The sequence below is a fragment of the Bos taurus genome, chromosome 16 (assembly GCF_002263795.3).
Source record: "Bos taurus isolate L1 Dominette 01449 registration number 42190680 breed Hereford chromosome 16, ARS-UCD2.0, whole genome shotgun sequence".
Classification (NCBI taxonomy): Eukaryota; Metazoa; Chordata; class Mammalia; order Artiodactyla; family Bovidae; genus Bos; species Bos taurus.
The window spans coordinates 17101981-17112271 of record NC_037343.1 but is presented as its reverse complement, the minus strand read 5'-3'; the positions used below and the strand labels follow the sequence as shown (position 1 = coordinate 17112271).

At 34.9% G+C, this 10291-nt stretch overlaps 1 long non-coding RNA gene across 1 annotated transcript; it reads right to left on the bottom strand.

Moving 5' to 3' along the window:
• Window positions 1-435: 435 nt before the first annotated feature.
• On the bottom strand, window positions 436-8998 carry LOC132342446 (uncharacterized). Its single transcript, XR_009490825.1, has 3 exons — window positions 6815-8998; window positions 4406-4479; window positions 436-634 (listed from the first exon to the last, which is right to left on the bottom strand). It is a non-coding gene; the product is annotated as an uncharacterized lncRNA (long non-coding RNA).
• Between the last annotated feature and the right edge of the window lie 1293 nt (window positions 8999-10291).

Here is a 10291-nt window from a genome sequence, read left to right as displayed (position 1 = left end):
CCTCCCACTTCCCTCCCCATACCATTCCTCTGGATCATCCCAGTGCACCAGCCCCAAGCTTCCTGTATCCTGCATCAAACCTGGACTGGCGATTTGTTTCTTATATGATATTATACATGTTTTAATACCATTCTCCCAAATCATTAAAAGTTACAATTTTATTTTCAAAAAGTCTGTGGCAATATAAAAGTATGATAAAGAATTAAAATGTCTTAAAAACTTATATGCCTAATTAATAATTTGAATGGAATTCAAGTAGGTCTAACAAAGAGAAATCAGTCCTTTATCCTTCATGTCAAACAACACATTTTTCGAGTATTGACAGAGAAAATTTTACTTTTAGTCTTTCCAAACTACTTGGCTAAATTTTATTCATTTAAATATATATAGGCCATAAGCATTAATTACTATTTTTTTAACAGATGCTAGGTTTACATATTTGAAAAGATATAGAATGGGACTACATTTTTCTCTCCAGGAAGGTATACACACAGATATGTTTTGCTGTCCCAGGAAGAGAACAATTAAATGAAAACAAACAAAAAGATTTCATTCTCTACCTTGTTTCTTTAAATACAGGAAGAAATAAGTCTCCTTCACTGGCTACATGGCACTGTTCTTTCTTGTCTTCAGTCTGAAAAATCAAATGGATTTTATTTTAAAGAAATTGCAACAATTATACGTAGATATAGATTTGAAATTTCACTAATGTGTTTTAACTTAGTTTACTCAGGCAGAAGTGGCATTTCTTTTATTATTCTTTGGAATCTCATAAAATCACCAAACACAACTATTAAATGTAATAGCTGAACACATTAGAAATTCAAGGTTGAAGTAACTAGAATGAAACAGCAGATTTTAAAGGAACAAGACTGTCACTTAGTGTCAATGTTACAATTCCATTTATCAGCTCCATTAACTTAATGGTCAAGAAAAAAAATGTCTCCATCCTTTCTTCTCCCTGGTGCATATTCGCTCTCATACACATCTAAACTAATGCTAATAGAGAGTAAAGTGATGCTATCAGCATTCTTTTATGCAGCTTTTATCGTTTTCCATAAAATTCTGTCACTGGGATAAAACTAATGATTTTATACATCTGGCCCAGCCATACAAACTTCCATTTTTACTTTTCAAAGTTTCATTCAACCCTTTCTTTCCACTCCTTTCCCATAGTGTTTCTGTCACATGAAAGTTGAAATATCAAGAAGTCAGAAACCTCATCAAAGAAAAGCAGGTGCTTTACTACTTTTGATTCTCCATCTTCCTCTGAAACATTTGAGATGCCTGTTTATCTCTCCCCTCTGCAGCCCTCATTTATATTGCAGACAACCACACAATAGACTCTCTGGTATTTAATGCTGAAAAACCCAATTGACGATGTGTGTAGTAAAATTTTACTGCTTGTCTCAGGAAAAAAAAAAAAAAAAAAGGGAGCAATTCCTATACCTACTTTGCAGTTGAAAAGTTCAACCTTTATCTGTTTAGCCAGGCTTAATTCGAGAATAGGTCTTTTTCCACTGAGAGGAGAAACGCTGAGACATCAATCCCTTTACAGCAAGCCCTGTGCAAGCTGATTCGCTTGCTGATGCTCAAGCATTTTTTTTTCTGCTACTCTCAGGAATTTTACATTGTTTCATTTATAAAGAACCCTTATATGATGAATGTGTCAATCATTCACCATTTTCTGACTTTATTAATTTTCATATTGGTTTACAAATATCAAGTATGCCATTCTGTTTCCAAGTTGTACAGTTTTAAGATTCCATGAAAGCTCTTGAGAGTCCTGTGCTATATCCAGAACATTTAAATTAAATGTGCAAATTAATTCTGACATGTAGTTTATTGCCACAAATCAATATGTCACAGATATAGGTATTTGATTATAAAGTAATTATCTTATCTAATTTCTCTAATGTTCAGCTTTTTAAATATACAAACATACTTCAAAATTATTTAACTGAAGCTATACCCTCTGGATATTTTGCCTTATAAGGCAAAACTTTTATAAAATGTGATAAGAATATAAAATGATACTTTAAAAAAAATTCATTCTTCCTTGGTAATATTCCATTATCTCTCTTTTTTCTTTAGTTAGTTTTTTCTTGGCTCAAGTATTTGCAAGGAACGGCATAAGAGTAGCAGCCAGAAAACCACTTTTATGTCTCTCATCCACAGCTTACAAGTGGTTTAACTTTGATTCAGTAACACAAAACGTTTGTTGGTTACAACTATTTTAACTGTTCAAAGGGAATAATAATAACTGATTACTTCAGGGGGCTGTGTGAAAATAATGTGAGATAAAACATAATTCCTTTTCTGAAAATCATACAATATCATGACTAAAATGTAAAGTCCCAATACTAAAATTTATAAACAAACTGAATCAAATATGTTTTCTTTTTAGACATCAATGATTCATATCATGTAAAAATAAAATAAAATTACATAATACATTTGGACAATCAACTATGAAATGGAGCTGTTGAACACAAGTAAGAACAATTCTTTGTCTCCTTAAGAACTAAAGTCTTTTTTTTCCCATAAATGAAATATTTACTTATAAATATAGTAAATATTACTAGTCTAGTAGACATGTTTTGCAGATGTTCTTAGTGAGGAACTGAGATGAAGATTTTCCAAAGGAAATGCTACAGAAAAGGTAACTCCTTTTCCCTATGATAAAATTTCTGAGTTTTTATAAGATAAGGTAATGTTTAAAAAATACTGGGTCAGACCTGTCCATTTTCCACACATGAAGACGCTGCATTTAATTTGAAATGCATTGCATCTCCTGAGGTTCTACCCTTTATATTTTTACTTATCCACAGCATAGCAAGGAGCTATGAGATTTCTACTTCATTTCTACATTTCACTCAAATGTACTTTACCAAATTGAGATAGAAAGTGTGAAGTATGTCTGGTTTCCATTTTTAGCATCATTTACCAGGTGCTTTTGAAACTTGCCAAGTGAAATTTTAATCACCTGGCAAAGAATTTGAAATGCTGCACTCACCTCACAGTTATTTAAAACCTACACATATTGATCATCTCTCTTATATGCATATTCTTTATTTTAAAACATATTTTCTAATTTTTGATAAAATTTTCAGCTGTAATAAGTCTGGGATCAGTAATAACAATTGAGATTCTATTTATATAGTCTCTTTGAGGTTTAAAAAAATCATTTATATACAAGTTTATTGTTAAACCTAGAACTTACAGTTGCAATTAGATAAAAAACTCTGAATATTCCATCAACAAGTATATTTAACTAGACACTGAATAAACAAACATGAGATAAGGATAGATATTAATATACAATGATTAACATATTAATATAATATAAATTTAATTATTAATATATACATATATTCCAGGTTGTTGTGATTTGAAGAATTAAAACAACCCTTTGATTCCACATGTAATTATCAATATTGCTGTCATAAGTATGTACAAGTTTTAAGATTTTAATATAAAATACACTTTTAAAAGTATTGGAAAATCAAGTGATATATAAATTTCATAACATAGTCTCACAATAAAAAAGGTATTAGAATTATGTCAAAAACTTCCTTAGTGTACTATGAAATGACCAGTGTATTCAGTAGATTTGTGACTATTTTTATTCGCAGGCCATTTAGTTAAAATACATTCAATGTCTTCAGGGTACTATTCTAAGTATGTGCTGTATATAATGCAGTCTCAGGTAACTAAGCATGAATGCTCTATAGTTCTTTGAGGTTTTCTTGCCGTATCAAAACAGGATTCATATTAATGCAGTGTATGATAAGTGTCAACTGAAAAAATGCATGTAACCTAAAAGTTGTGCTTAGTGAGTCTCATTATCCCCTTGACTGGATATTTAAAAATAGTGATTGACTTTCTGGTTTTGTTTCTTATTTACCCCACTTTCCAGAGTATATATACTATTTCTGTTACTGAGACTTTGTTTTTCTTTTTTTCTAATAGGTAGGTGAAGAAGCTCTTTCTCTTTATTTGAATTCAAGCGTCATGTCTGTCAACAAAATTAAAAGGTTCTCTCTTTGACTGTACTATTCAATTTCAAAATGTACAAAAGCCATTTTGTAAAGTCTTCTTGAATATGTTGAGAGTGATAAAAAGCAAAATGTGTTTTTGAGTACATTCTTTTAGCATAAGTAAGTAGAACCCTGGATTTAGTCATTCTTTGCTATGCTATGGTATGCTAAGTCATTTCAGTCGTGTCCGACTCTGTGCAACCCCATAGACGACAGCCGACCAGGCTCCCCCATCCCTGGGATTCTCCAGGCAAGAACACTGGAGTGGGTTGCCATTTCCTTCTCCAATGCATGAAAGTGAAAAGTGAAAGTGAAGTCGCTCAGTCATGTCCGACTCTTTGTGACCCCCATGGACTACAGCCTACCAGGCTCCTCCGTCCATGGGATTTTCCAAGCAAGAGTACTGGAGTGCGGTGCCATTGCCTTCTCCGTCATGTATCTATAGAAAGGGAAAATACAGTCAAAATTAAACAAGCAAACAAAGGATCTCTTTACCTTACTTCAATTGTCTGTACAACTTTAAGTCATTCAACATGTTCAAGATATTTAAGAATATAAATAATTTAACGAATGACTGTTAATGAAGGATCAGAACTTATAGGTAGTAAGCAGATAGAATAAGTATGGCTATCACTGAAATATACATAAAACATTATTCATGGAATAACTGATGTCTTTATATTCAGCAAAATGAATATGCCTCAAGGTAATGTGGGTTTGAAAATATTTGAATCTCAGGGCTCAACCTAAGTTTATAATAAATAGGTAATTATATTAAGTTCAAGTGTGATTATCCTTAATGTGTGAAAAAATGAAATGTAAATTTGAAAAAGTAAGCAGTGCCACTTAATTACCAAACAATAATTATTTTTTCGGTATTTAAATACTGAAAAATAAAAATATTTTTAGCCTTCTAAAAGCAATTCACCATGCTGCCAACTGCCTGTAAACATACATTAATGTAACTTAAAACCAAAATGCTTGAAACATAGGACCTTAAGAAGAAAGAAAAATAATTTAGGTACATATTTTAATTAAATAAAGGAAATATCATGGTAATAAAATTATCATAACTATTTTACAGATGAGCAATGGTAATACAGTATTTCAAAGCAGAAGATGTGATTTAATGCACTTTTAGTTTCAGAAAGGCAAATATGAGAAGGTTCACAAAAGAGTAGCCACTTGGAAATTATTTAATTATCCAAATATTATGTATGTGATTAAGGTTCATTGGGATTATATAGATAAAAAACTAAACTATTTCACTTTTATTAGGATTTTCACTCACAAGCATTTTCATATATTAAAGTATTTTAGCCATGATGGGAAAAATAATAAAGACAATAGTGCATCATATTTGAATTAAATTATATTTCATTCCTAGAAAGGAAAAAAAAAAGATAACACAAAGTTCAGTTCAGTTCAGTCGCTCAGTTGTGTCTGACTCTTTGTGACCCCATGAACCGCAGCACGCCAGGCCTCCCTGTCCATCACCAACACCCACCGTCCACCCAAACCCATGTCCATTGTAGCAGTGATGCCATTCAGCCATCTCATCCTCCGTTGTCCGCTTCTCCTCCTTCCCTCAATCTTTCCCAGCATCAGGGTCTTTTCAAATGAGTCAGCTCTTCGCATCAAGTGGCCAAAGTATTGGAGTTTCAGCTTCAACATCAGTCCTTCCAATGAACACCCAGGACTGATCTCCTTTAGGATGGACTGGTTGATCTCCTTGCAGTCCAAGGGACTCTCAAGAGTCTTCTCCAATACCATAGTTCAAAAGCATCAATTCTTCAGCGCTCAGCTTTCTTTATAGTCCAACTCTCACATCCATACATGACCACTGGAAAAACCACAGCCTTAACTAGACAGACCTTTGTTGGCAAAGAAATGTCTGTGCTTTTTAATATGCTATCTAGTTTGGTCATAACTTTCCTTCCAAGCAGTAAGTGTCTTTTAATTTCATGGCTACAATCACCATCTGTAGTGATTTTGGAACCCAGAAAAATAAAGTCAGCCACTGTTTCCACTGTTTCCCCATCTATTTGCCAAAACTAAGATCATGGCACTTCATGGGAAATAGATGGGGAAACAGTGGAAACAGTGTCAGACTTTATTTGGGGGGGCTCCAAAATCACTGCAGATGGTGACTGCAGCCATGAAATTAAAAGATGCTTACTCCTTGGAAGGAAAGTTATGACCAACCTAGATAGCATATTCAAGAGCAGAGACATTACTTTGCCAACAAAGGTCCGTCTAGTCAAGGCTATGGTTTTTCCTGTGGTCATGTATGGATGTGAGAGTTGGACTGTGAAGAAGGCTGAGTGCCGAAGAATTGATGCTTTTGAACTGTGGTGTTGGAGAAGACTCTTGAGAGTCCCTTGAACTGCAAGGACATCCAACCAGTCCATTCTAAGGGAGCTCGGTCCTGGGTGTTCTCTGGAAGGAATGATGCTAAAGCTGAAACTCCGGTACTTTGGCCACCTCATGAGAAGAGTTGACTCATTGGAAAAGACTCTGATGCTGGGAGGAATTGGGGGCAGGAGGAGGAGGGGGCGACAGAGGATGAGATGGCTGGATGGCATTACTGACTCGATGGATGTGAGTTTGAATGAACTCCAGGAGTTGTTGTTGAACATGGAGGCCTGGCATGCTGCGATTCATGGGGTCCCAAAGAGTCGGACACGACTGAGCGACTCCATTGAACTGATGGGACCAGGTGCCATGATCTTAGTTTTATGAATGTTGAGGTTTAAGTCAACTTTTTCACTCACCTCTTTCACTTTCATCAAGAGGCTCTTCAGTTCTTCTTCACTTTCTGCATAAGGTTGGTGTCATCTGCATATCTCAGGTTATTGATATTTCTCCCGGCAATCTCGATTCCAGCTTTTGCTTCCTTCAGCCCAGCGTTTCTCATGATGTATTCTGCATATAAGTTAAATAAGCAGGGTAACAATATACAGCCTTGATGTACTCCTTTTCCTATTTGGAACCTGTCTGTTGTTTCATGTCCAATTCTAACTGTTGTTTCCTGACCTGCGTACAAGTTTCTCAAGAGGCAGGTCAGGTGGTCTGCTATTCCTATCTTTTTCAGAATTTTCTACAGTTTATTGTGATCCACACAGTCAAAAGATTTGGCATAGTCAATAAAGCAGAAATAGATGTTTTTCTGGAACTCTCTTGCTTTTTTGATGATCTAGCAGATGTTGGCAATTTGATCTCTAGTTCCTCTGCCTTTTTGAAAACTAGCTTGAACATCAGGAAGTTCACGGTTCATATATTGCTGAAGCCTGGCTTGGAGAATTTTAAGCATTACTTTAGTAGCGTGTGAGATGAGTGCAATTGTGTGGTAGTTTGAACATCCTTTGGCATTGCATTTCTTTGGGACTGGAATGAAAACTGACCTTTTCCAGTCCTGTGGCCACTGCTGAGTTTTCCAAATTTGCTGACATATTGAGTGCAGCACTTTTACAGCATCATCTTTAGGATTTGAAATCGCTCAACTGGAATTCCATCACCTCCACTAGCTTTGTTTAGAGTTATGCTTCCTAAGGCCCACCTGACTTCACATTCTAGGATGTCCGGCTCTAGGTGAGTATGAGTGATCACACCTTCATGATTATCAAAGTTAGGATAATATAAGCAAAGAAATTACAAAGTAAAAACACAATTTGTTGTTTTTGCTGTTCAGTCATTCAGTACATGTCTGCCTCTTTGCAACCTCATGGACTGCAGTACGTCAAGTTTCCCAATCCTTCACCATCTGGAGCTTGCAGAAACTCATGTCCATTGATTTAGTGATGCCATTCAACCATCTTATCTCTGTTGTTCCCTTCTCCTCCTGCCTTCAATCTTTCCCAGCATCAGGGTCTTTTTTGAGTCAGCTCTTAACATCAGGTGACCAAAGTATTGGAGGTTCAGCATCAGTCCTTCCAATGAATATTCAGGACTGATTTTCTTTAGGACTGACTGGATTGATCTCCTTGCTGTCCAAGGGACTCTCAAGAGTCTTCTCCAATACCACAGTTCAAAAGCATCAATTCTTCAGGGTTCAGCTTTCTTTATGGTCAACTCTGACACCCATACATGACTACTGGAAAAACCATAGCTTAGACTAGACAAAGCTTTTCCAGTAATGTCTCTGGTTTTTAATATGCCATCTATGTTTGTCATAACTTTTATTCCAATAAGCAAGCATCTTTTAATTTCATTGCTGTAGTTACCATCTGCAGTGATTTTGAAGCCCAAGAAAATAAAGTCAGGCACTGCTTCCATTGTTTCCCATCTATTTGCCATGAAATGATGGGACTGGATGCCATGATCTTTGTGTTTTGAATGTTGAGTTTTAAGCCAGCTTTTTCATTCTCCTCTTTCACTTTCATCAAGAGGCTCTTTATTTCTTCTTTGCTTTCTTCATCCAGCCTGGAATTTCACATGATGTATTCTGCATAGAATTTAAATAAGCAGGGTAACAATATACAGCCTTGACATACTCCTTTCCCAATTTGGAACCAGTTCATCGTTTCATGTCCAGTTCTAACTTGCTTTTTGAACCACATAAAGTTTCCCAGGAGGCAGGTAAGGTGTCTGGTATTCCCATCTCTTCAGTAATTTTCCACAGTTTTTTGTGACCCACATAGTCAAAGGCTTTACTGTAGTCAATGAAGCAGAAGTTAAATAATTTTCAAGTTCCTATTAGCTCTCGTTCATAGGAGAGAAAACATACTTCATTATACATATAAAAATAATTTAATAAAAATATAGTTGGTCTTCTACAATCTAACTGGGAAAGACCTTCCTACCTTCAAACAAGGTCTACCACAGATATATGTAATAATCAATCTGATTCTTAATTAGAATTGGAATTATTAAAAATCCCCCAAGTCTGGGAAAAAACAGTCATGCAGATAAAATACACATAGAATAAAGAAGAATAAAGAGAATAAAGTAAACACTGAACAAAGGAGATTCCAGAGGAAACAGACAACTTATGGACAGAGGAAAACATTAAAACTATTTTTTAATTAAAAATCACTATAAAATTTAAAATGATGGTGTGACAATCACAATTAACTGATGGATAGCTATGAGTTAAAGCAATCCAAAGCACAGAGAATTCTTGGCATTTAAAACTACTATTACAATTTTCTTTAAAATAAAGGATGAAATATAGAATACAGTAACCTGATAACCATACATGATTAGTTAAGAAGTCATGGAAAAGTGTAGGTACAATTTTAGAAGTACAATTTGCTTGATGATTTTGGAAGACATTTTGTAGGATTTTGAATTTACAAGTGGAGCTTGTGATAAATTATCTTGTTTATAATGAAAATACAGAATTATGAGATTATAGATTAAAAACTAATGGAAACATAGTGTCAGATTTCAGTAACTCTTGATCTAATATTCTTTACCTAAGTTATTTTCTTTAATTGAAAAACTCTACTAATACTAACATAGTTGGTGCCCTTATTAAAGAGTAGTTGACTATATGTTCATGAGATTTTTTTCTGGGATTTCTATTCTGTGCCATGGCCTAGGGGTCTGTTCTCTGTTCTTATAACAGTACAATAGTGTTTTGCTTACTGCAGCTTTGTAAGAGAGTGTTATGAACTTATCAAATTAACCCTTGGTATCTCTAATTTTCTTGAAGAGATGTTTAGTCTTTCCCATTCTATTGTTTCCTGTATTTCTCTGCATTGATCTCTGAGGAAGGATTTCTTATCTCTCCTTGCTATTCTTTGGAACTCTGCATTCAGATGCTTATATCTTTTCTTTTCCTCTTTGCTTTCTGCTTCTCTTCTTTTCTCAGCTATTTTAACACCTCCTCAGACAGCCATTTTGCATATTTACATTTCTTTTTATTGGAGGTGGTCTTGATCCCTGCCTCCTGTACAATGTCATGAACCTCTATCCATAGTTCTTTAGGCACTCTATCTATCATATCTAGTCCCTTAAATCTATTTCTCACTTCCACTGTATAATCATAAGGAATTTGATTTAGGTCATACCTGAATGGTTTAGTGATTTTCCCTACTTTCTTCAATTTAACTCTGAATTTGGCAATAAGGGGTTCATTATATGAGTCATGGTCAGCTCCCAGTCTTGTTTTTGCTGACCATATAGAGCTTCTCCATCTTTGGCTGCAAAGAATACAATCATTCTGATTTCGGTGTTGACCATATGGTGATGTGCATGTGTAGAGTCTTCTCTTGTGTTGTTGGAAGAGGGTGTTCGCTATGACCAGT